At 43.6% G+C, this 26352-nt stretch overlaps 1 protein-coding gene across 3 annotated transcripts in view; it reads right to left on the reverse strand.

Moving 5' to 3' along the window:
• CAMK1D (calcium/calmodulin dependent protein kinase ID) overlaps positions 1-26352 on the reverse strand; it is a 385556-nt gene that overhangs the window by 275670 nt on the left and 83534 nt on the right. The window lies entirely within an intron of this gene.

A 26352-nucleotide genomic window follows, 5' to 3' on the forward strand; every position in this document is an offset into this window, starting at 1 on the left:
ACATCTATTTATGCCGGGGCAGTGTCTTTAATCTGCTCCCGCATTCTTTCTTAGAGAGTGTGATCACTCCACTACCAAAGAAACATAATCGATGCCATTTATAAAAATGTAATTCCAATGGAAAGTTCATTCTCAATGACCACACACAACTGGAATTAGGTCTGAGCTGTCAGACACTTAAAAACAAAGATGTGAGGTGCTTCTAGAACCCAGTGTCTTCGACTCAAGCATGCAAACCATAACCACCAAAGGTGTTTGCTTCCCTCCACCCAACCTCAAGCAAATTTTATTGGCTCAGATGGGTACCCAGCACACTTGCCAAGTGTTCCAGTAAAATCAAGACCTTTCTCCAACATCCCAAAGATTTGTTTTGTCACTTTTTACAGGAAATAAACCTAATGGAGTCTCCATGTGTCAGATGGTAGGCTTGGAGCCCACAATGACGGTGGGGGGAGAGGCAGCCAGCTCCCAGCACCTCTCTCCATAGGGCCCTTGCATCCTTATGGTTGTAAATGACAGTAGCTGTGTGGTGTTTCTGTGACTCCAGCTTGCTGGTGGGACACCCAACGTGATGGTGCTAGGCTGCCAAACCTCCCACCTTGGAGACCGGCCCCAGAGCAGGGAACTCGGTGCCATGGCCTCCAGGCACGAAATCCACAGTCAGTGCTGTCCTTAGGGATCCTTCTCAAAGAGAACATGTTTAAAAACACACACGAAGCCTCCAGTTAGAAATGTACTAACAGAAGATGGTTGAGATTCATCACTACAGGGCTCAGTGATTTGTACAAATTAACGATGAGCAGCTGTCCTCTCTGTACATTAACTCAGCGAATCCTCTGAGGAGGCGAGCATGCCTTGCCCAGCTCTCAGCACTAGTGAGTGGCAGAAGGGGACTCAGAGTCAGAACTGCCATATCCCAAGAAACCAGAAACACCAATCAGAAAGGATATATGCACCCCTATGTTCATAGCAGCACAATTCACCATAGCTAAGATCTGGAAACAGCCTAAGTGCCCATCAGTAGATGAATGGATTAGAAAGCTGTGGTACATCTACACGATGGAATACTATGCTGCTCTAAAAAGGAAGGAACTCTTACCATTTGCAACGTCATGGATGGAACTGGAGAGCATTATGCTAAGTGAAATAAGCCAGTCAATGAAGGAAAAATCAGGCTCCAACAGCGGACTCTGAGGATCTTCCATTCTGGTGGAACTTTCTCTCCAGACACAGAAAAAAAAATATCTCCTTACTTTGCATCACTTTAAAGAGTAAATTTAAAGCAACCTTTCCTAGGAGGTTGTATGCATTTTATAATCACACAAGTTAATAAAATAAGTAAAGTGTTCCTCACAGAAGCCATATCACCAGATTTAACCTCTGCCCTTAGTTTGGTGACTACTTTGTCCAACCTGATGAGCACAAGTAACAGCCATCATTACAGACCAGACTAGCAGAGCCCAGACATTCCCAGATGTATTCTATCAGACTTTGAGATTCTGGCCCTGGCCGGGTAGCTCAGGTGGTTAGTGTCATCCCGATATGCCAAGTTTGCAGGTTCAATCCCAGGTCAGAGCACATGCAAGAAGCAACCAATGAATGCTTAAGTGAGTGGAACAACAAATCAGTGTCTCGCTCTCAAATCAATAAATAAAATATTAAAAAGCTTCAGACATCTGGCACACTGTCTTCATCCGTTTGGGCTGCCATAACAGAATACCATAGACTAGGTGGCTTATAAACAACAGATATTTGTTTCTCAGTCTGAAGGCTGGAAGTCCAAGATCAAGGCACCAGCAGCTTCAGTGTCTGGTGAGACCTACTTCCTTGATTCATAACAGCATTTTCTCACTATATCCACACATGGTGGAAGGGGCAAGGGAGCTCTCTGGCTCTTTTTATAAGGGCACTAATCCCATTCATGAGAGCTCCACCCTCATGATATAATCATCTCCTGGAGGCCACACCTCCTAACACCATTACATTGTGGGTTAGGTGTCAACATATGAATTGGGGGGTGGGGAATACAAACATTCTGTCCATAGCACACACAAACTCATACCCTCCAGTGACCCATAGTTACAACCGAATGTGCATGGGCAGGATGATTCTGTGTCAGGCATGGGCAGGATGATTCTGTGTCAGGCATGGAAATGGGCCATAGAAATCTGAATGTGTACAGCCCAGTAAGTATTCAAATCCTCAGTGTCTGCACAGCATTATTCGCCTTTTCAACACCCAATGAATGAAGCTGGAGCCTGGCTAACTCCCTTATGCTAAGATAGTAACAATTGAGGGGCAGTAGGGCTGATGTCCTGTACTTTTACTTCAATACCCATCCTATTTCCTCCTTCCCCACTCCACCCCCTGCCCCAATCATTCCCTGTCTCCCTATAAAGCTGGGGCAGATCCACAAATTCCCTTTCCACACCACAGGAACCTAACAGCCCCAGGGAGTAGAAGAATCTAGCAAGTCAGAGAGCCCCAGCGCCCTGCAGCAGCTGGCTTTGATGACAGTCCTAAGGGCAGTATTGCTATTTTACAATACTTATCACACTGTCATTAATTTTAGAACAATGTCTCTGAAGTCCTCAGCCAGGGATGGGACAACCCTCCAGTGGTTTTCCAGGCCCAGTTAAGCTTAACAGCAAGGCAAGGGCTGTGGCATAAGGGAGTGGTGCTCTCACACAGGGGCTGTGAAAGACTGCACCCAGAAAACCTTGGAGACACTCCAGCATGGCTTTGCCTACTCCTTGTCACCTTTAGTGCCTGGACTTGCAAGTGTGGCTGCCCCGTTCACAGCTGGTCCACATTATCTAGTGTGGGAACATCGTGTCCCGCAGCACGTCCCCCTAGTGCTAAGGCTGGAATGCAGCTTCCAAGGTGTCTGAGCTCCTGGCAGCACATGGCTCTCTGCAGAGCTGGCCTCAGCCTGTGAACAGCTGCCCGTGCAGATGGTCAAGCTCAGGCAAATGTACGTGTGAAGTCGAGATAAAGGCTCGGAAATGAGAGTGCTGGAGATTAAATGGAGGGGTGTAAAGAGCATGAGCAGTCATACACCCCAGTAATACCAAGAAAGGGAAGTGTGGGAAAGCAATCCATGGGTTTATGTCATGTGGATAGTCTATACTAAGAAATTCTACCCTGGCACCTGCAGGATGTAGAGTAACTGCCTGCACTGTGGATGATAAGTCGGGTCAACCCTTCATTTGGGGCTCAGTGGACAACTCTAAAGATAAAGTCATTTTCTCATAGTATATTCACCAAGGCGTAAGGAAGAATCACCAGATGTACTTAGCCACCATCACATAGGTGATTTGGGCACCCATCTCTGTGATTTCAGGGAGCTTGGGAGGCCTCTATCCTCAGGGAGGCGGCAGGGAGGAGAGGATAATCTGCATCCTTTAAATAGTTAACATGGGAAACTTTACCTTGGACTTGCAGCTCCTGCATAAAATGAAGCTGTTATCAGTCCCTGCTGCCTTAGAGTGAATGATGTCATGAGAATTAGAGCAGATGATGTCTGTGAAGGGAGGGAGCTTGGGAAAGAAATTTCCTGAGGCCTAGGAGAGGGTGTTTCCCAGGCTGTGCTCATCAACAGAGTTCACCCTTTTGAGATTCTGAAATGCTCAGGTTGTTAAAACAAGAATGAAAGGACATGAACCCATGAGCTTTGCTTATTATTTAATAAGCCAGATTAATAGATATTTTTATATTTTCTGTTTCAGATAATATTGACTTTTTATGAATACTGCAAGTGTCTGTGTAAGACAAAGTGTTGTGTTGTCAGAACAGAGAGAAAACCTCAGTCTCACTGACTTCAGAACTCATTTGAGCCTGATCTGATACCATCTTCCTGACAACAAGTGTCCCTTATAAGACCCATCACAAATGGGAGGTAAGGCTGGCTGCAGGCACTAAATGATTAGAAAAGGACTCTTGGATTGACTCAGAGTCGCTACAATAAAATCAAACCCAAATAAACATAAAAGGTACAAATCAACCAACACTCCCTCTGCCACAGGGCAACTCCCAGGTCCATGCCGGTTGTTAGAGAACAGCCTGTGAAATAAGTCACCGAATTATCAACTTTGTGAGTTGATCAATCAGGTCACTCAATGTTATGTGCTAGGGGCTGGGAGGAAAGGAGTAGTTCATTTGAGGTAATCCATGTGTCCCTGAAAGGGTTCGTGTAAATCAAAATTTTCCACATAAAAAGAAACTTGTTAATTAAAAGAACCCTGTTAAAAAAAATCCCTTTTAATGTGAAAAAATAGCTCCTAATTTCTCTTTTTGCATAGGCTTAAATTTGTATGCACCGAATTTTCTTTTTAAAAAAATATATTTTTATTGATTTTAGAGAGGAAGGAAGGGGGGAGAGATAGAAACATCAATGATGAGAGAGAATCATTCATTGATCGGCTGCCTCCTGCATACCCCACACTGGGGATCAAGCCCACAGCCCAGGCATGTGCCCTGACCAGGAATTAAACCTTGACCTCCTGGATCGTAAGTTGATGCTCAACCACTGAGCCACACTGTCCCAGCTTCACTGAATTTTCTAAAAGCAGGGCCTCCGTGGTTCTAAGTCTATGACCCACTGCCTGTTACACAAAGACTGAACAATGAGAGAACCCATGTTCTATACCAGTAATGGTGAACCTATGACACGCGTGACAGAGGTGACATGCGAACTCATTTTTTTGGTTGATTTTTCTTTGTTAAATGGCATTTAAATATATAAAATAAATATAAAAAATATAAGTCTTCTTTTACTATGGTTGCAAATATCAAAAAATTTCTATATGTGACACGGCACCAGAGTTAAGTTAGGGTTTTCAAAATGCTGACACGCTGAGCTCAAAAGGTTCGCCATCGCTGTTCTATACTCTGCCCACTCACTACCTTCTTATGAAATCCTATAAGAGAGAAAAGGGCATTTGGGGTGGGTCAGGAAGTGCCATTTTACTTGGCAGGTGATTATATTATTAGTCATGGTTCTCCAGAGAAACAGAACCAACAAATAAATAGAATTATTATAAGGAACTGGCGCACATGATTATGAAGGCTGACAAGTCCCCAGATCTGCAGGGGGAGTCGGCAAGGTGAAGACTCAGGAGTAAGTTTCAGTCTGAAGGTCAACAGGTTCCAGACCCAGGAAGAGCCCATGTTTCAACTTGAATCAAAAGGCAAGAAAAAGGCTATCAGGAAGGATGAATTTTGCCTTATCTGGGGGTGGGGAATAAACCTTTTGTTCTATTCGGGCCTTCAAGTGATTGGGTGAGGCCCACGCACCTTTGGGAGGGCAATCTGTTTTACTCGGTCTACTGATTTATCTATTAATCTCATCCAAAAACTCCCTCACAGAAGCACCCAGAATAATGTTTGGCCAAATGTCTTGGCACCCAATGTTCCAGTCAAGTTGACACAAAAAATTACCCATTACAATGATGATGGCCTTTTTCTGCAAGTCAGAATACAGGAGCAGGTGTCCAGACACACATGAAGCTGAGGATCCCAGAGTCAACCTGGTAAACACAGAGACTAGACTACAGGGCTGCAGCCCAAGCCTTTCCTGGCTTCACCACAGTCTACTGCCTGCCTCTACTTATTTCGAGCAGAAGCGGGAGCAGAGGGGCTATAAGACCAGCACAGTAGCCTCAAAAAGCCGTCAGTCTTCCAAGAGCTACCCCGGCCCAGGCATCCTCAAGCCCCATCAGTCTTTCAGGTCTGGGGACAACTAGAGGCTGCCATGATCCTCATCCCCAGCGTTCCGCCCTTCTCTCAGCTCTCACTCCCTGCAATAATCTACTTTAGCCACATTTTCTAAAAATACACTTCAGTTCTCTGTTACACTTACTAATACATTCTATTTCAGGCCTGTTTGCATTCTTACTTGGAAATCCCCATATAGGCAGCAGTGAAAGCGTGCAGAATGTTACAGCATTTCCTTCAGGAAGGGTCCTGCCTGCTCTGCTGTGCTCAGCATATCTTTCCATGCGGGGTGGCAACTGTGTATAAAACCTTTCCACACTGGATGGTAATTGGTGATAGAAAATATAAAGGCTAGGGTTGGAGGAGAAAGAAAAAAGAGAACCAGGAAACAGATTTACTTGGCACACAATGGAACTCCACGCTTCCTTCTTCTCACACCTGCCCTCCACGCGCACATGGCCCGCCTCGGCCCCCAGAGTCACTGTCACCACAGAAGCAGCTGCACAATGGCCTCCATTGAAGCCACATGACACATGTCAGAAACCTGGAGAACATCTAAAGAAAGCCACAGCCCTGGCTTAGCTCCAAGAGCCATCCCTTAGGAGCTGTTTTCCAGGGCTGAGGGCGGGAAGTCATTATTTCCACTGCACCGGGTCCCCTCCTATGAGCTCATTCTCCCCAGAGCTAAGGTCCCTGCTGGCTTTCCGCGGCTGTCTTGGAAGAGCTCCCTGACTTTCCTGGCATTTCCAATAACGTTGGCTCTCCTCTATCATTATGTGGAGGATAATGACAGCTCTCCTTCTCTGATCTTTGCCTTCCTGTAGGGACTGCGGTGGAAGTATTGTCTGATCCATTTTCAAAGGCCTCCATTTGTGCTTCCTTCTTACTGTTTTATCCCACGATCACCTTGATTGGCCTTCCTTTCTCCCAACACATACTGAATACATGTTCCTCTATCTGAAGGTGAAACATAGAGGGAAACAGTGACAGGGGTGTTGGCTGCAGATAAGGTCCTCAAGGAGGGGAGAGAAGAAGGGACCACAGTGCTGGGGCTGGAGCAAGGAGGAGGGGGTACCAGGGGAAGCCAGAGCTCAGAGCCCAGCTGATGCAATATTTATGTCTTTCCGATTGCCAAGCTCATGGGTGACAGAATGCCAACTCCACCCACCCTACTTTTTTCAGGGCTTAGGACCTTGGCTAGTGTACCAGCCTAAACTTGGTTCCCCAGGTAGGAAATAGCTCATTTTTTACAAAACCATGAGACTAAATGATAGTCCCTCAGCAAAGATAGACTGGAGTCTCCCGAAGTCTGGAATTCGGGGGCTTGGCCAACAACTAGCACTCAGAAATTGGCTGGGCAGAGTTGGTTAACAGCAGAAAGGAGGGAGCTAACCCAGCCAGACCTTTACATGAAGGATTGTGAGGAGGAAAAGAAACAGGAAGCTAAGAGTATTCCTCTAACTGTATTATCTCTTTTGCACACTTAGCTAGCACTGTGATCTGGACAGGGAAATGGTTATTAACAACTCTGAAATAGGACCTCCTAACATCTGAAAAAGTCCTGAGCCTCCCTCCCCAATAGTAGATCTTATTTATCTAAAGGCTTTGTGCAGCGCTTAGTAACATAAAACATTAGCATAAACAAGAAACCCTCCAGCACCATCACAGCATCCCACTGGTGAGTTCAGATAACCAAAACGAGCCTTATCTCCTTGCAGTAGATCTTCAGGTGCTGTCACTGAATTCAATTACATCCACAGAACAAAAGACCACACACATGGGCTGTTTATCATGCATGCCCAGTAGGCTGCTTCATAGATGCAAATAAATTTGTATGTAATATATACACGCATATGGAAAACAACTAAGGTTTCCCAGGCTGCATCCCTTTCCCTTTTCTCTAGTTCTCTAAATAGCTTGTCTTGAACACTGTAGCTGCCAAGGCAGAAGAATTCATTGCTTGAGAAGAAAAAAGAAAAGTCTATGATTCAAACTTTCGTTCTTTAAGCATAAGAATAGTGAAAGTGCCTGGTGAGATTTCTTCAGGAGGAATAAGTTATTTCTCCATTGAGTTACCAAGTAGAATAAAGTGGAATGCAGGTGGCTGACCTGGAGGCCCCCACAAGAGTCTGAATGTAACTTACAAAAGGACTTCCTTCCCTGACCACCCCTCTCCTCCTCCCACCTTGCTGATGTGTGAATTCTGTCAGGGGGCAGGGGCAGACACGCAAGGAGAGGGGGCAGGAGCAGGCTACCACCCTTCACTTCCCTCTTCAGAGAGATGCTAAGGATTAAAGAGGTAATTGTTGCTTCTGGAGCTCTTCAGCTATAAGACGCTCTATAAATACCAATAACCACCCCCTCACGGGAAACCACATTTCATTACAGTGGAGGTAAATGCTGCAGCAGCCTGCAAGAAATCGTGATCACCAAGGGAACTTCTCCCATCCTGAGCAGACAGTAACCACAGAGCAGAGTGATCCATGTGGTGTCCGGCTCCAACTGGAGGCAGGAGTTCCCTGAACTGCTAGCATCTAATAGACCTACCAACTTACATGTGTCTACCCAGTGTGCACTTATTAGGCTCCAACTGTCTGCCTGAGGGGCAGTAAAGAATAGTGGTTATGTACACAGGCTCTGGAGCAGAAGCTGCCTGGTGGCAATCCTGGCTCTGCCCACTCACTAGCTGTCTGACCTTGAGAAGTCACCTCACATTAGAACACCTCTGTGTCTTCACTTGTAACATGGGAGTGATAATAGAACTCAACTCACAAGGTCACTGTGAGGATTCAACAGGTTCATCTGTGTCCAGAGGTGAGACCACTGTCCAATACACAGATGAATACCAGACATCAGCTGATTCTAAGTTGCTATGAAACCAGCTATCAAATGTATGGCTCCATAGTATTTTATTTATTCCTTGAGTCATTTATATTTGGTTATTTTAGCATTAACATCGAAATGAAGGAGGAAAGATTTACCAATTAGATGCAACTGAACACTTACCCATGTGCATAAAACAGAGAAATAGAAGATGAAACCCCTGAATTTGGAGCCCCAACAATGAAGGTGTTTAAGAATTATTCTTTTTAGCTGCCAGGCAGAGGCATAAAAAGGGAGTAGAGAGAGGGTATTTATCACAGACATTGTTTAGAATTGCTGGCACATCACCATAATAAAGCAGACTGACTTTTACTCAATGTTATTGTTTTACTAGTAGGTTCTATATAGGCAATGCCCTTCCTTAGCACCTGCTCCAAACCCTTGCCTTTGCCTCAGTGTACTGGTGCATACCAGCATCTTTTTAAAAGAGAAAACACTGCTCACCTGAATCTTCTACTAGGGGAAGCCCTTAGTCTATCCTGGGCAGTGAGCCAGGGTATACTTCCTAGGGTATACTTCCTGTAAGGCAAAGAGTGTCTGCTGTCAGCTAGGCCCCGGAGGGAATCCCTGACCTAAGGCTGAGCTGAGTGGCTCAGAGTGATGGTTCCCAAAGTGGGGTCCCTACACCAGTAGCAGCAGCACCACCACCTGGGACTTGTTAGAAGTACAGGTTCCCAAGCCCATCCATGACTTACTGAATCAGAAACTCTGGGGGTGGGGCCCCATAATCTACTTTTTAACAAATCTTCCAAGAGATTCTGATGCCCACTCAAGTATGCAAACCACCAGCTTCACTAAAGTTACTTAAATTTTTCTGAGTCTTAGTTTCCTCATTCAGCAAGAGGGTTGTCACTCACCTCATAATACTACAGTGTAAAGACTAAGTCAAGTATTTGGTACAATGGCCCCAAACATGGTGGGCACTCAGTACACTATACCTATCGTACCAATATCAGTGTAATAGATTCACAAAACAGCAGCAACTCAGAAACAGCTAGAGTAAGCTTGGAATCCATGAAGCCTGCTTTTCAGAAAAGCAATTTAAAGGACGGTTCAAGGAGAGAAGCTAAGGGAAACCAACAGATAATACTGTACACTGCCCAAGGTCCCCCAGGATCACTAATCTATGCTACCTTGTGATCGATCCATGGAGATTCCCACAAACTCTGGCTCCTCAAGCATCTTAGGTGTTGGAAATCCCAGAAAATAAAAGCATGCCACATTTCATTGTTAAAATAAGGGTAATGAGTTTTGAGGAGATGCCACCAGAGAGAGACCTGGTATTCAATATGTATAATGAAAGTCTTCAGAGAGTGTTCTGAATTGCTAAAGGATGTTTTTCGTAAGGAACAGTGATTAGAAGCATCATGTCCAGACTGACAGTGCCTGAAATTCTAGAGTAAGGAGTAAGCACACTGGAAGAATCCCATTTGGATTACACACCACCGTTACCTGAAACAATTCTGGCAGAGGTCGTGAGGGCCTCCCCGCAGCCAAATGCAGTGGACCCATGGAGCTTCTTCCTCTGTGTTGGAGAGGCCCAAAATAGATGCATGCTCAGCGAACTCTCAACACCCTCCCATCTGCCATTCATGCTAATGGTACCACCTATCTAGTTGCAGTCAATCATCTGTCCCCTCAGGCATGTCATAGTCTACCGCTCCCACCTCCCTCAACTTCCTCTCTTCAACTTCCAACAGACCACCTGTCCTTGCTCTCCTGTTATCACCCTGACCTCCTTGTCAGTCTTTTCTGTGGGCTCCTCTCCCCCGACCCATGTGGTGGCCACACCTCATCCTGTCTCCCCCAGCCTGTCTACTGAAATCCTGTTCTTCCTGCTCTGGAGTCTGCACCAAGCAGATGAAGTCAGTGGAATGGGACAAAGGTCCAGGTTAGGTGCCATCTCTTAATCTTGCCAGCTAAAATGGATAGAGGAATAGACAAAGAAGATATTCTTCTGCCTTTAGTCTTCTCCTCATCCTATGTCTTCTTTTCTCTCTGGAAATCTCATCCCCCTGAGCACTGGGCTGACTTCCATAGCTACCTCCAGTCTTAGTCAACTCTGAACATGAGACTTTTACATCCAACTACCTACTTACCTCCAGCTGGATGTTACACCAGCATCTCAAGATCAAAATATCTGAAAATGAACCTAACTTCCTTCCCATAACATCTGTTAGTCTTACTGTATACTTTATTCCAATTCCATAATAACAGGACTTGGAGCAGAAAAGATAAAGAGCTGAGTTTGCTAGGAATGAGGACTGGCAAGCCTACTGATAAAGGTTGATAAAACTAGACAATGTAAGTATTAGTAAGAGTAAAGTAGTGACTCACCCAAAATTCAAGTTTAGAGTACAAAAAATTAGGTGGAAATACTTATAACATTTAATATCAAATTGTTCTCCTACTTTCATTTGTCACCTTTGAAACAAACCAAGAAAATACTAACCCTCACTGAAGATTCCCAAAATAAAAAATCCTGACACAATAAAAGAAATTTGTAAAGAAATTTGGATAAGAACCTAAATTCACACTAATTATACAGTATTTTTATTTCATTTTCCATTTCCATTATACAGTCACGTTGTAATTATCCCTACCCTGCACATCATCCACAGGCCCATGGAGCTTCTTTCTCTGTTTTGGAGAGGCCCAAAATAGATGCATGCTCTGCAATCTCTCAACACCTTCCCCATTTGCCAGTCATGCTAATGGTACCATCTATCTAGTTGCTCAAACTACAAACCTGAGACTCACTACCTTTCTTCTTCATTCACCATCATGAAGTCCAAACTCATAAATTCCCATAATTTCTACTTTCAGGGCTATGATCAAATGAGCACTGTTCTCCCTGTCCCTCCCTCAAACCCCTGAGCCATGGCACTTCCATGGCTCAGGGAACCTCTTGCTTGGAATTTGTCAATAAGTGCTTCTGCTATGTTTCCTATTCCATAAAAGTAGGGTGGAGAACCCATTCTAAAACACACTCCTCCTGAAGCCCACCTCTACTATATTAAGTATGATTCATCTGACATGGTAGGAAAGAAAAGGGGAGAGGAGGCAATTTGCATGCATGAACACAACTATATTATATTTCCCAAATTCAGTCTAGAAGAGGTTAAAACCTCATGGAACAACCAAAAGAATTAAAGGCAAGGATTTGAACAGTTATTTAATATATGTTCATAAAAGCATTATTCACAAGAGATAGTGTCCACAGATAGATGAATGAATAAACAAAATGGGTTCTAACTATACTGTGGAATAGTATTCAGCCTTAAAAAAAAATGAAATTCTGCCACATGCTACAAATGAATAAACTTTGAAGACATTATTATAAGTGAAATAAACCAGACACAATAAGACAAATACTGTATGATTATACTTATATGAGGTACCCACAGCTATCAGATTCATAGTGACAGAAAGTAGAATGATGGATGATGGCTGCTGCGGGTGAGGGAATGGGGAGTTATGTTTAATGGGGTAACAGAGCTTCAGTTTTGTAATATGTAAAGAGCTGTGGAGATAGAAAAAAGTGATGGTTGCACAACACTATGAATGTACCTAAGGCCACAGAACTGTATACTTAAAAGTGGTTAAAATGGTAAAGTTTACATTGTATAAATTTTACAATTTTAAAAATATTTAAAAACATACATACACACACACACACACACACACACACACACACAGAAAAAAAAACCCACAACAATCCCCATGGGAGAGGTACCAGTCAGGGATACTGTAGCAGACGAGCTGCTTCCCTCTCCTCCCTCTCTTCCAGTGAGTCTCCAAAGGTTCTGCTAGTAAAACTGCCACCTTCCCATCAACTCAGAAGTGGAAGGAAGGGTCAAAGGGACTTAAGAAAGGTATCTTTAGAAGAAACAAATTCCTTTTATTATATAGCAAAATACTTCAAATCACATAAACATATTTCTTATTTAATTCAAGGTCCATGAGTATATAGGGCACATTTTGTTATAAACTAATGTTGGTTAGTAACAGAATCTGGAATTGCCTTTTCAGTGTACATCATTCTGAGAAAGTGATTTTACAAGACTGTACCACCAGATTCCCCCACAAAACCTGCAGGGACTTCTAAGCATTCTTCCTAGATCAGGTCTTTACCTGTTTCTAAAAGTAAAGAATTTCCTGAAAAATTTTCAGAACCTTTTCCCCACCACTTAACAACTTTCCATAGCTTCTCCAGGCCAGCATGATAACATATAGCTCTGTAATGTGAAGAGCCGCAAGCTGAGCTATCAGGAGAGCTGATGCTGGGCCATCTGGTCACCCAGAATAGACTTCATGGCTTCAATCCTGGCTCCACTCCTTGCTATCTGAATGGCTTCCTGCAAATCTCAGCCTCTCTGGCCTTAGTTTATTCATCTGTAAAATGGAGTCATTAACAGTTCCTACCTCTTAGAGTTGTTATGAAGATTAAATGAATTAACATCTATAAAATGCTTAAACAGTGTCTTGAACAGATTAAGGACCACAGAAGTGTCAGCTGCTATTATCATTTTGATATATCAGGATTGTCATCATGTGGGCACAGGTTCCTTTTTCCAAATGAAACTTCTACCCTTGATTTCTGCACAGATCATCTTACTAGCTGATATTAATAAACAAGCCATACTGTTTATACCTCCAGCTTCCACATGTGCTGCTCCTTCCGCTTACATGCCCTCTTCCCTCTGTCCCACATTGGCCCAGAAAACTCTCCAAAGGGTGTTGTTATTCTACCACTGATGGTTTTCCTGACTCCTGGACAGAAATATGCTCACTTTCCTCTGTGTTTCCACTGGCCTTTGCCCACTATTAGAGTTATCCCCACCTTGGACATCCAGATGCTTACCTAGATACCCAGGTAAGGATCAGTGGGCTCTTGGAAGGCAGTAAGTATGCTGCTCATCCCTGTACATTGTACACTTGGCCTCAAGCAGAGGGCCTGCCACATACAAGATATCCAAAAAGAAGCTGAATGAATGCTGAACAGAAAAAGAGTAAGACTGACCAGGAATGAAGGGAGAGAAAAATGAGACAGGTTGGAATAAAGTTGCATGAGATTTCCATATAGGAAGAAGAGAAGCAAGTTTTATAATCACAGAAAGGGAAAAATCAAAGGCCACTCTGGGCTGAGCAATCAGTGATGTGGTGCACAAACCATCTGAGGCTCATGGGTCTTTCCAGAGCCTAAGTCATGTGCCCTTAGGTACATGATGATTTAGACATGAATGAACAGAGACAAATGATGGGGAACTGCATGGATAGCATGTCATCTGTATCTCAAAGTGCCCTCACACTTCAGTGAAGTGAGTATGAATAACAGAGGATAAAAAGGGCAGAGACAATCACAGATTAAATGGGGACTCGCAGTTAAGTTCAGAAACAATTTTTTAAATAAAGGAATAAATCTGAAACCCACTCAGCAGGTGGAAAGATAGGTGGAGAACCCAGGTGGGAGGCTGGGGCTCTCAAATCCTGCCTTCCTTGATTGTCAGGAACTTACATGAGCTGAGGCCCTTAGCCAGCACTCTTGCAGCAAGGACAGCTCCTGATCAATAACACTCAGGATTTGGTTGCTAAGCTTTAGTCAAAGCCCACACCCATTTGCATGGTCACTTGACAGACCAGGCCAGACCCACACTAGCCACCAAGAAATGGGTTTGCCCTCTTGAATGAGATGCTATTTCAAGTTAGAAGTCAATATTGAGAACATGTGATTTCTGGCTCAAAAGTAAACATGAAAAAGAATAATAAAGAAAGCTGCCCCCATTTGTACCCCCAACTAGCTGGGGCAGACCAGGGCTAATGCCAACTTTTCAAGAGGAGTGAGCCTGCTCCCCTCAGCCTGCAGTGGGCATATGCATGGGCTTAGAGTCAGTGACCAATGAACGGCTACCCAGCCACTAGCTTCTGATTGATACTGGCAAACAAGAAAGTAGAACTAAAAATGCACGCATAGGAAAACACACACAGGCAGATTCCAAAATGGGGGTGGAGTAAGTAGAAGCTACACTGGCACTCTCCCAGGATCAAACTGAAAATATAATTAAAATACAGAAGATCCACATGGAAAAATCAACTGAAGACTAGCTGGAGAGAACCCTGATAACCAAAGACAGAAAATGGAGACTGCATAGATACTGATAGGAAGTGCAGAGGTGTGAAAGGGCTGGCTGAGCTCCCACTGACAGAAGCTAAAGTTCTGGAGGGATATCTCAGGTGTCGGGGGTGGGGGGGCGGTCCCACTGAGAACTCTGGGGACTAAACCCTAAGCTAGGCTCCCCAGCCCAGTGCACCAGAACTGAGAAATGTGCCCATATGACATCTGGCAGAGAAAAGTAACATGGTTGCTGTCTGCCAACGAGAGACTGCTGGAAATGTACAAAATTTCATATGCAGCCACTCACCTTAGGCTCCAGCAGAGGGAAGGCAGAATGGACTGGAGCTGTGCGAGCTAAAGCCACGAATGGGGGCTCTGGGGTTGGAGCTCAGAGGACAGCCACCCTGGTTTCCTGTGCTGAGTCATTCCCTCACTCTGTGGAAGGAAATCTTGCTTTGGCTGTGGAACTATGCTATCCAGAAGATTTTTGCCTGGGGGTAAGGCAGTTGTCCCACACTGTTGGAAGAGCTCTCACCACAACCTGTGGTCTATAGCCTGAGGCCAATCAAGCCTGAATACAATCAGTCTTCAGGCAGAGGCTGGTCTCTGGAAGTTTGGAGTGTTTGCCTGATCTAATCCTGGGCCTGGGGCTAGGAAAAGCAGACCCTGGTGCACATCTTGGCCCTTTCCAAAAGCCTAAGCCATAGCAGAGGGAGCCACAAGCTATGGATTGCTGATAGCTCCAAAGAGGGTACTCAGGGCCAGTCACAAACAGCATCTGACATTGACCTGCACTAGAGACTGGGACTCATAACAGATCTACCTTATACACAGACACTAACCCAAACAGGCAGCCAAAATGGGGAGACAAAAGACCCTTACATGAAATAATGAGAATTCTCCAGAACAAGAGGTAAATGGAATGGACATAATAAATTTATCAGACATAGAGTTCAGAATAATGATGGCAAAGATGTTTAACAGCATGATAAAAAATATAGTAGCTGTGAAGAATGACATCTATATATATATAATAGAGAAATATGCAAATTAGCCCGGACATCATAACACGTCATAACACATCATAACACATCATGACACGTCATGACCGAACAGCAGGGACCTGAGCAGCCGCAGGCTCCCAGCACTGCCAGCCCCTGAGTGGCCAGCACACCCTCAGGCCTGGAATAATGATGCATTCACAATAAGCCCAGAGTCACTGCACAGGGGGCTGCAGATCAGGGAGCTGCAGATCAGGGGGGCTGTGGATCAGGCGGAGCTGCAGATTGGGGGGAGCTGCAGATCAGGGGCTGCAGATCAGGTGGGCTGCAGATTGGGGGGGCTTCAAATCAGGGAGGGCTATGGACCAGGGGGGCTGCAGGTGGGGGGGGGGCTGCAGATAAGGGGGGCTTCAGATCAGGAGGCTGCGACACTGGGGACCCCAGCTCCGAGCCCAGAGCCTGGCCTCAGTACTGCAGGTGTGGCTGCACTGCCCAGCGGGGAGCCCCACAATCTGCCCCCACAGACTCAGGAGAGCCAAGGGGTCCATGGGGACGGCCAGGAAGAGGCCTCACCTGGGACCCTTTACTCCATGAGGAGGGCCCCATGGATGGGAGTTGGGGGCCAGACCATGACCAGCGGTCAGTGTTGGAAGAGGGAGCCTTTAGCCCCATGGACTTTCTCTCCCAACGAAGCTCCAGCTCCTCCCTGCACTCGGGCCCTGCCAGAGGCCATGCTGGGCCCGCATGGCCACTGCCCACACCCACTGGTGTCTGCAGTCCCACGTGGGACCGTGAACTGTGTCTGAGCCACTCTGAGGTGGAGCCCATGTCACCTCTTTAACGTTTTCATTTTTGCTGATTGGACCTTTGCCTTCTGAGGCACGTAGAAGCCAGGATGGTAGGCGTAGTGGAGTCCACATGTGGGCACCCAGGAGCTCCTTGGCTCCGACAGCTTCATTCAGAGAAGGCACCCCCCGCGCACCACTCATCTCAGCCTGCCAGGAGCAGCACAGTCACCCCAACAGGCACGGCCCCAAAACTGCTCCTGAACCTCAATCTTCCTCCCTCAGCTCCCAAAGCCCAACACTGCCTGTGGCCAGCCCCACAGAGGGTTGGCTGGTTCTCCCAGCACCCTCCCCAGGGCCCTCCCCAGTACCAGACAGGACCAGGCAACAGGAGTGTGAGGTTGGCCTGGGGCAGACTTAGCCCCTAAAAGCTGTGTCACAACGGATCCTCAGCAGCGAGAACTTACCAATAGGTATGTTTGTGCAGAAACTTTAAATAACTTCCACTTTTAAAACTGAATTGAAAAGCATAGATTGTTGCTCTAGAGAACAATGCTTCGGTGGGACCCCGAGGTCATCTTGGAGGCTAGAACCAAAAGTTAGATGATAGCAAGTGTTGGTGAGGATGTGGACAAATCCGAGCCCTCACACACTGCTGTTGGAATGGAAATGGTGTGGCCACTCCTCAAATGATTAATATCAGTCACATAAGACCCTGCAACCCGCCACTCTGAGATACACACGCAAGTGAGGCAAACAGTCACAAAATGCCCATTGTGTATGGTCCCATTCCCATGAAGTGTCTGAAACAGCAGTGTGCGGATGGCTGGGTGGGGCAGGCAGCTAGATGGGGAAGGTGGCACGGGGTTTCTTCTAGAAGCAATACAATGTTCTAAAAGTGACTGGTGGTGCCCTGGCTGGTTTTGCTCAGTGGATAGAGCAACATCCTGCAGACTTCAGGATCCTGAGTTCATTTCTGGTCAAGGGCACATGCCAAGGTTGCGGGTTCAATCCCCAGTAGGGGGCGCGCAAGAGGCAGCTGATCTATGATTCTCTATCATTGATGTTTCTCTCTCCCCCTCTCCCTTCCTCTCTGAAATCAATATATATACTAATAAAAGGGTAATGTGCATATTACACCAGATAGACCTGACGTCATTCCAGATAAAGCTGGGGCCCAGCCTAGGGGAAGCTGCCCAGGGTCCCAGGTGACTGAAGCTGGCTGGAGGGAGGGAAGCCCTGGTCCTGGATGCCGGAGGGAAGCTGGTGCTGGCAGCCTGGGGAAGGAAGGCATACTCTTGCACAAATTTTCATGCAATGGGTCTCTAGTAGCACTAATAAAGAACATAGTGGAAGGAATAGACAGAAGATTAGAGGAAGCTGAGGATCAGATCAGTGAATTAGAACACAGGGTAGAAAAATCACTCAAAGAGAGAACCTAAAATAAAAAAAATAAAATAAAAAACAGGGGGACAGCTTAAGGGACAACTTGAAATGTAACAATATTCGCATAATAGGTGTTCCAGAAGGGGAAGAAAGTGAGCAAGGAATAGAAAACATGTTTGAAGAAATAATGGCAGAAAACTTCCTTAACCTGGTGAAAGAAAAAGTCACAGAAGTTCAGGAGGCACAGAGAGTCCATAGCAGAAAGAACCCAAGCAGTCCCACACTCAGACACATCATAATTAAAATGTCAAAAACTAAAGACAAAGAGAAAATCTTAAATGCAACAAAATAAAAGCAATTTGTTACCTACAGAGGAGTTCCCATAGGCTGTCAGATGTTTTCTCATCAGAAACTCTACAGGCCAGAAGGGAATGGCATGAACTATTCAAAGTAATGAAAAACAAGGATCTAAAACCAAGATTACTATATCCAGCAAGGCTATCATTCAAAATACATTATGAAATAAAGAGTTTTCCAGACCAAAAAAAAAAAACACCACACAAAACAAAACTGAGTTTATCATCACCAAACCAGTAAGAAATGTTAAAGGAATTGCTATAAAGAGAAGAAGAAATAGAAAGAGATAGAGAAACATAGGTATACATAATTAAAATGGCAATAAATAGTACCTGTCCATAGTAATCTTAAGTGTAAATGAATTAAATGCTCCAATCAAAAGACATAGGGTAGATGAATGGATACAAAAACATGACCTAATTATATGCTGTCTACAAGAGACCCAACTCAGAACAAAAGACTCACACAGGATGAGCGTGAAGAGATGGAAAAATATTTTTCATGCAAATGGAAATGAAAAAAAACAGGTAGCAATACTCATATCTTACAATATAGACTTCAAAATGAAGACCATCACAAGAGACAATAAACGTCACTACATGATACAGCCTTGTGAAAATTTCTCTGTACGTAACAAAGGTATCGTTCCAACAAGAGAATATAACCCTGGTAAACACATATGCACCCAATATAGGAGCACCTAAATATATTTTTAAAACTTCTAGGGAATTCTAAGAGAGCAATCTATAGCAATACAGTCATAGTAAGGGACTTTAACAGAAAATCCAGACAAAAAATTAACAAGAAAACAGAGACTCTAAATGACACACTGGATCAGATCGATTTAATTGACATTTATAGAACATTTCACTCTTAAGTGACAGAATGTACATTCTTCTCAAGTGTGCATGGGCAATTCTCAAAGACAGACTACAAAGATAAACAAGTCTCTACAAGTTCAATAAGATTAAAACTATATCAAGCATCTTCTCAGACCACAATTGAATGAAATCAGAAATCAACTACAATAAAAATACTAAAAAACATTCAAACACCTGGGAGCTAAAAAGCATGTTATTAAACAATGAATGGATTACCAATGAGATCAAGAAATAAAAAATTTCCTGGAAACAAATGAAAATGAACACACAACAGCCCAAACTCTCTGGGACACATCCAAAACAGCCCGGAGAGGGAAGTTCATAGCACTACAGGAAGAAAGAAAGAAAAGAGAGAGAGAGAGAGAGAGAGAGAGAGAGAGAGAGAGAGAGAGAGAGAGAGAGAGAGAGAGAGAGAGAGAGAGAGAGAGAGAGAGAGAGAGAGGAAGGAAGGAAGGAAGGAAGGAAGGAAGGAAGGAAGGAAGGAAGGAAGGAAGGAAGGAAGGAAAGAAAGGAAAGGAAAGGAAGGAAAGGAAAGGAAGGAAAGGGAAGAAAGAAAGAAAGAAAGAAAGAAAGAAAGAAAGAAAGAAAGAAAGAAAGAAAGAAAGAAAGAAAGAAAGAAAGAAAGAAAGAAAGAAAGAATCAGCAATAAACTATTTAGCCCTACAACTTAAAGAATTCAAAAGAAAACAAGGAAAGCCTAGAGTAAGTAGAGGGAAGGAAATAATAAAGATTAGAACAAAAAAAAAATACAAAAAATCAATGAAACCAAGAGCTGTTTTTTGTTTGTTTGTTTGTTTGTTTAAAAAATATATTTTATTGATTTTTTACAGAGAGGAAGGGAGAGGGATAGAGAGTTAGAAACATCGATGAGAGAGAAACATTGATCAGCTGCCTCCTGCACACCTCCCACTGGGGATGTGCCCACAACCAAGGTATATGCCCTTGACCGGAATCAAACCCGGGACCCTTCAGTCCACAAGCCGACGTTCTATCCACTGAGCCAAACCAGTTAGGGCAAGAGCTGTTTTTTTTGTTGTTGTTTTTTTAAAGAAAAATGAGATTGATGAACCATTGGGCAGACTCATAAAGAAACAAAGAGCGAGGACCCAAATAAATGAGATCAGAAACAAAATCAGCAAAGTAACAACTGACACCACAGAAATACAAAGGATTGTAAGAAAATACTATGAATAACTATATGCCAACAGGCTGCACAATGTGGATGAAATAAACAAATTCCTAAAAAAGTACAATCTTCCAACTGAATCAGGAAGAAGCAGAAAACCTGAGTAGGCCAATAACAACTAATGAAATACAGTGGGGCCTTGACTTACGAGTGTCCCGACTAACGAGTTTTTTGAGATACCAGCTGTCTCTCAGCCGATTTTTTGCATTGAGTTGATAGAGTAATTTGAGTTAATGAGCTCCTTAACGAGCTCCTTAACGAGCTCCTCAACGAGCTAGGTCTCCAAACGAATTGAACTCGTAAGTCAAGGCCCCACTGTAGAAACAGTAATCAAAATGCTCAGCAAATAAAAGCCCCAAGCTGGAGGGCTTCACAGGGAAGTTTTATGAAACATTCAAAGAAGAACTAACACCTACCCTCCTCAAACTATTCCAAAAATCCAAGAGGAAGGAACACTTCCAAGCTATTTTTATGAGGCCAGCATTATCTTAATTCCAGAACCAAATAAAGACACTAGAGTGAACTACAGGCTAATATCCCTGGATGAACACAGATACTAAAATCCTCAACAAAATATTAGCAAATCAGATCCAGCAATATATTTGAAAAAAATTATACATCATGATAAATTGGGATTTATTTCAAGGATGCAGGGTTGGTACAATATTCACAAATCAATAAATATGATACATCACATAAACAAATTGAAAGACAAAAATCACATGATCATATCAATAGATGCAGAAAAAGCATTTGACAAAACCAACACCCACTTTTGATAAAAACTCTCAGCAAAGTGAGAATAGAGGGAGCATATCTCAGCATAATAAAGGCCAAATATGACAAACCTACAGCCAATATCATACTCAACAGGCAAAAACTAAAACCATTTCCCCTGCCCTAACCGGTTTGGCTTAGTGGATAGAGTGTCCGCCTGTGGACAAAAGGGTCCCAGGTTCAATTCCGGTCTAGGGCATGTACCTTGGTTGCAGGCACATCCCCAGTGGGGGGTGTGCAGGAGGCAGCTGGTCGATGTCTCTCTTTCATCGATGTTTCTAACTCTCTTTCCCTCTCCCTTCCTCTCTAAAAAATCAATAAAAATCTATTAAAAAAATAAAAAATAAAAATAAAACCATTTCCCCTAAGAACAGGAACAAGACAGGGATGTCCACTTTCACTGCTCTTATTCAACACTAGAGGCCTAGAGGCTCAGTGCACAAATTCACACACCAGTGGGGGTCCCTCGGCCTGGCCTGCAGGATTTGGCCGAAACTGGCTCTCCAACATCCTTGGAGGGGTCCCAGATTGCGAGACAGTGCAGGCCAGGCCAAGGGACCCCACCAGTGCACGATTAGGACAGGGAAAGGATGTGGGAGGATGACCAGCTGGGGAGGGACCACAGGAGGGCTCCAGGGCATGTCCGGCCCATCTCACTCAGTCCCCATTGGCTAGAACCCAGCAGCAAGCTAACCTACTGGTCAGAGCATCTGCCCCCTGGTGGTTAGTACACATCATAGCAACTGGTCAATCAATCGACTGTCTGCCCCCTGGTGGTCAGTGTACATCATAGTAAGCTGTTGAGCAACCTTAGCATATCATTAGCATATTACATTTTGATTGGTTAAATGGATGACTGAATGACTGGACACTTCGCATATTAGGCTTTTATTATATAGTACTGGAAGTCATAGCCATAGTGATCAAACAAGAAGAAGAAATAAAGGACATCCAAATTGAAAAGGAGGGAGAAAAATTCAAATAATTTGCAAATGACATGATATTGTACATAGAAAACTATAAAGACTAAAATGAAACACTACTAGATGTAATAAAGGAATTCAGCAAAGTAACAGAATACAAAATTAACACCCAGAGCTCGAAGGCATTTTTATACACCAATAATGAATTCTCAGAAAGAGAAACTAAACCAATAATCCCATTTACAATTACAATAAAAAACTTAAGATACTTAGGAATAAATTTAACCAAGGAGGTAAAAGACTTGTACTCTGAAAACTACAGGATGTTGAAAAAAGAGAGAGAGGGAAAATGAAACAAGTGGGAGATATACCATGTTCATGGGTTAGTCCAATTAACATCATTAAAATGCCCATACTACCCAAAGCAATCTACAGATTCAATGCAATCCCTATTAAAATACCAACAGCATATTTCATAGATCTAGAACAAATACTCCAAAAATTTATATGGAACCAAAAGAAACTCCAAATAACTGAAGCAATCTTGAGAAAGAAAAACAAAGTTAGAGGAATCACAATACCAGATTTCAAGTTATACTACAAAGTCACTGTAATCAAAATAGCCTGGTACTGGCACAAGTACAGGTATATAGATCAATAGGACAGAACAGAGACCTCAGAAATCAATCCAAGCTCAAATAATATTTGACAAAGGAGGCAAGACCATGCAAGGGAGTCAAAACAGTCTCTTCAATAAAAGGTGCTGGGGAAATTGGACAGATACATGCAAAAAAATGAAACTAGACCACCAACTTACACCATACACAAAAATAAACTCAAAATTGATTAAAAAAACACACACTTAAATGTGATTCGTGAAACCATAACAATCCCAGAAGAAACCATAGGCAGCAAAATCTCAGACATCTCTCATAGCAATATGTTTACAGATAATCTCCTAGGGTGAAGGAAAATATGGAGAAAATAAACAAATGGGACTACATCAAAACAAAAAGCTTCTGCACGGCAAAAGAAACCATCACAAAACAAAAAGGAAGCCCACTGTATGGGAGAACATATTTGGCAATGATACATCTGATAAAGGGTTAATCTCCAAAATATATAAGGAACTCATACAACTTAACAAAAGGAAGAAAACCATCTAATTTAAAAATGGCCGAAGTACCTAAATAGATACTTCTCCAAAGCGGACATATAGATGGCCAAGAGATATATGAAAAATGCTCAAAGTCACTGACCATCAGAGAGATGCAAATTAAAACAACAATGAGATATCACCTCCAGCCTGTCAGAATGGCTACCATCAACAAATCAACAAATGACAGGTGTTGGCGAGATGTGGAGAAAAGGGAACCCTAGTACACTGCTGGTGGGAATGCAGATTGGTGCAGGCCTTATGGAAAACAGTATGGAGTCTCCTCAAAAATTAAATGTGGAACTGCCATTTGACCCAGTGATCCCACTTCTAGGAATATATCCTAAGAGACCCGAAACACCAATCAGAAAGAATGTATGCACCCCTATGTTCATAGCAGCGCAATTTACAATACCTAAGATCTAGAAACAGCCTAAGTGCCCATCAGTAGATGAGTGGATACAAGAGCTGTGGTACATCACCATGGAATACTATGCAGCAGTAATAAAGAAGGATCTCTTACTCTTTGAGACAGCATTTAGGGACCTGGAGAGTATCATGCTAAGAGACACAAGTCAGTAAGAGAAAGACAAGTATCACATGATTTCACTCATACGTGGAATATAATGAACAAAATAAATTGATAAACAATTTCTATGTTCCAGAGACATAGAAGCAAGAAACAGACTGTGGAATCTCAGAGGGAAGGTGGGGGTGGGTTGGTGGTAGGAAGAGATCAACCAAAGAACTTGTATGCATGTATGCATAACCCATGGACACAGACAATAGGGTGTTGAAGGCCTGGGGCAGGGGACAGGGGTGGGTTAGAAGGGATCAATGGGGTGGGGGAGCAGACATTATGTAATAGTTTCAACGATAAAGATTTAATTTTTAAAAAGAAATATATATACACACGGGGAGGAAGATGAGAAGAAACTTAGAACCCAATGCCCATCTGCGCACATGCACACACACACACACACACACACACACACACACACACACACTGGGGCCTCTTTAACACAGAGGTGGCAGCACACTGGGTCATGATGCACAATTCAAGCTAAGACTAGACTTATTGGGATTCAAAATGTATATACAGTCTTTGGGGAAAGAATTAACAATATGAGAAAACGCCCAGGATATGTCATTTAATAAAAAATGGAAGAAACAATATAAGAAATGAAAGTAATTGTGTTAACTATTTATGCACTGAAAAAGCCTGAAAAACGCATAAAAATTTTAACAGTGGTTATATCTGAGTGGCAAGATTAGAGCCTATTTTTATAGTCTTCTTTACATCCTTATATATCATACAATTGGGGGTGAGGAGGAAGCACACTTTCTTTAATTTACAAAAACAGGCCTATATGTACTGCATAGAAAGTCAGAGTTTTCAAAAGCATTAGAGAAAATCATTAGGAAATCTGGAAGGCAAGTGCAGCCCTCAAAGCTAGCTGTGTTTACATAATAATGGACCTCTGAAACAATCTGAAAACTAACTGTCTGGTTGCTTACTAATATATGAACATTTGGAAGCATTGAGACAAATTTTTGGATCAAAGAAAAATGTGAAACAATCAAGCAGAAAATTCACCATCCTTTTTTTTCTGACATCCATCCATTTACTTAAATATCAGACTATCCCCTAAAGAAAATGTTCAAGACTTTAAAATAACCTCGTAAACCAAAACTGTGAGGCAGAGAAAAAGGGCTGCCAGGAAGAACCAGCTTCTGTGAGAACCGATTATAAACAAAGGCTTAAAAGAATGATTTAACAAGCGAATCTTCAAATCCCTTGAGTCACTTCAACTAAATTGTTCTCTGAGTAAAATATAATATCACTAGGGACCCAGTACACGAATTCATGCACCTTGAAAGGAACTGTGGGCCGTGAGGCTACAGTGGGCACAGCAGCAGGTCTCGGTTCATCCTCCATGCCCCCGCCTGGCCCTTCCCACTGTGGCCCCCAGTCCCCTGTCTGCCAGCAGCCCCACTCCCGCTGCTGCCGCTCCCACATGCTGACAATGATTGAGGCCAGCGCCTTCAGCAGGTGCAAGCGGTGGCTGCTGACCCAATTGCCCCTCAGGAGCAGGGGGAGGTAGAGAAGCCCTGAGGGGTGATTCGGGCCGGCGCTGGGGGCTGGGGCTGGGTGCTGGCAGCAGGTGCAAGTGGCAGCTCTGGCACCAGCAGCAGGTGCGAGCGCCTGGTGGGATTGGCACATGGGAGCAAAGAATTTTCAATAACCACCAGAGGCTCGCCCCAATGACAGAGACCAGCACCCCGCCTTGGTCTGGTGTCTCTGCTCACCTGCTCCACCATCCTGCGGCAGCTGATGCCCTCCATGTTCCATACTCTGCTGCCTGCTGCTGATGCCCACCATGTTCCACGCATACCCCCTAGTGGTCAGCACACATCATAGCAACCAGTTGCTCAGTTGTTCGACCGTTTTGTCTATTTGCATATTAGAGTTTACATATATAGATTTTCTCCAGAAGCTGCAGATTTAAGCCAGGTTCTTTTTTTTTTTATTTCTTTATTGATTAAGGTATTACATATGTGTCCTTATCCCCCCATTGCTCCCCCCCCCCATGCCCTCACCCCCCTGGTGTCTGTGTCTGTTGGATAGGCTTATATTCATGCATACATGTCCTTTGTTTGATCTCTCCCCCTTACCCCCACTCTCCCCTACCTTCCCTGAGGTTTGAGCATCTGATCAATGCTTCTCTGTCTCTGGATCTGTTTTTGTTCATCAGTCTATGTTGTTCATTATATTCCATAAATGAGTGAGATCATGTGATATAAAAGCCAGATTCTTAAACCCTTATTAAATAATATTATACTATAAATGCTTTTGCCAAAGCATTTTATTATATTAATTTTTCCTAGGAAAAATGTTATCAGCATTTCCGCACTGGAAGTCCTTGTTATGTGGTTATTTGTTTAAAGATTAGCAATTACTGTGAAAGGTGTGTCTTTTCTAAATCTATGGCAGAAGGTAGCAAACCAAATAAGGGATATCTCGCAAATGCTGCCTGCACAGCCCGCAGGGAAGGCCTGGCTCAGAGGAAACAGTTAACTCCTTCAGTTACTAGTACAAGCTGAAATCCAGACATTTCTAAACTACAGATGGAAAGGGGAAGGTGGGAATGTCTATCTTTTCACTTAGAATGCTGGATTTAATCCA

Source organism: Myotis nattereri (assembly GCF_964212035.1).
Source record: "Myotis nattereri genome assembly, chromosome: 1".
NCBI classification, from domain to species: Eukaryota; Metazoa; Chordata; class Mammalia; order Chiroptera; family Vespertilionidae; genus Myotis; species Myotis nattereri.